Raw genomic sequence first — 1,276 nt, forward strand, 5'->3', positions numbered from 1 at the left:
ACCCATGGGACTGGAGACACCCATGGGGGCACCCATGGACCTCCAGGATCACCCATGGGGCCGGGGCCACCCATGGGGCCACCCTGGGACCTGCAGGATCACCCATGGGGCTGCGACCACCATGGGACCTCCAGGGCCACCCATGGGGCCGGGGACACCCATAAGGGCACCCAGGGTCCTCCAGGATCACCCATGGGACTGGAGACACCCACGGGGCTGGCGACATCCCTGGGGCCGGAGCCACCCATAATGGCACCCAGTGACCTCCAGCGCCACCCACGGCACTGGAGACACCCATGGGTGCCCCCCCCCCGCCCGGCGCGCACCCTGAAGGCCTCGAAGATCTTCTTGAAGAAGACGAACTGGGGCTCGTAGGCGTCGGGCTCCTCGGCCACGTACTCGACCTCCACGGCCTCGGCCTCGGCCTCGGCGCCCGCGGCCTCCCGGGGGGCGCCGGGCGCCGCCCGCGGGCCCCGCTTCTTCTTCTTGCGGTTGCGGCGCTTGCGGGTGCGCTGGGGGGGCGGGGGGGGTGAGGCCGGCGCACCCCCCTACCCAGCAGCACCCTTGGGTGCCCTCCCGCCCTGCACCTCTTTCTTGGAGAGGCCGCCGTCGTCCTCCGCTTCGGAGGCCGACACGCCGGCGGGCGCCCGCAGCTCCAGCTCCATCTCGTCCTCGGCTGCAGGGGGGGTGAGCGGCGGGGCCCAGGCGTCCGGGTCAGGGAAGGGCCCCGGCGTCCGGGTGGGGAGCACCCGGGTGTCCGGGTGGGAAGGACCCAAGTGTCCAGGTGGGAAGGGCCCAGGAGTCCGGGCGGGAAGGGCCCCGGCGTCCGGGTGAGGAGGACCCAGGTGTCCGGGCGGGAAGGGCCCAGGTGTCCGGGCAGGGAGGACCCAGGCGTCCGGGTTGGCGGGGGCGGGAAGGGCCCAGGCGTCCGGGTGAGGAGGACCCAGGCGTCCAGGTTGGGGGGGGCGGCGGGAAGGCCCAGGTATCCGGGCGGGAAGGGCCCCAGTGTCCGGGCGAGAAGGGCCCAGGTGTCCGGGCGGGGAGCACCCAGGTGTCCGGGTGGGAAGGGCCCAGGCGTCCGGGCGAGCAGGGCCCGGGCGAGCGGGGCCGGGCGTGCGGGCGGGGGCACCCAAGGGTGCTGCTCACCCGAGAGGCCGGGCACGGTGACCAGCTCCTCCTGGCGGATCTCCTTGAGCTGCAGGATCTTCTCCAGCGCCTGCGGGATCTTGGGGCCGGCGCCGCACTCCTCCAGCTGCGGGGAAGGGCCCAGGCGTCC

The 1,276-nt window shown here is 74.4% G+C and overlaps 1 long non-coding RNA gene across 1 annotated transcript; it reads right to left on the minus strand.

Annotated features, from left to right (window-relative positions):
* Positions 1 to 472: 472 nt before the first annotated feature.
* Positions 473 to 1,223, minus strand: LOC112945080. The gene is made up of 3 exons (XR_003248945.1): positions 1,147 to 1,223; positions 588 to 676; positions 473 to 512 (listed from the first exon to the last, which is right to left on the minus strand). It is a non-coding gene; the product is annotated as an uncharacterized LOC112945080 (long non-coding RNA).
* Positions 1,224 to 1,276: the final 53 nt, after the last annotated feature.

Source organism: Nothoprocta perdicaria, unplaced genomic scaffold, assembly GCF_003342845.1.
Source record: "Nothoprocta perdicaria isolate Ctin4 unplaced genomic scaffold, notPer1 scaffold_1805, whole genome shotgun sequence".
In the NCBI taxonomy this organism is placed as follows: domain Eukaryota; kingdom Metazoa; phylum Chordata; class Aves; order Tinamiformes; family Tinamidae; genus Nothoprocta; species Nothoprocta perdicaria.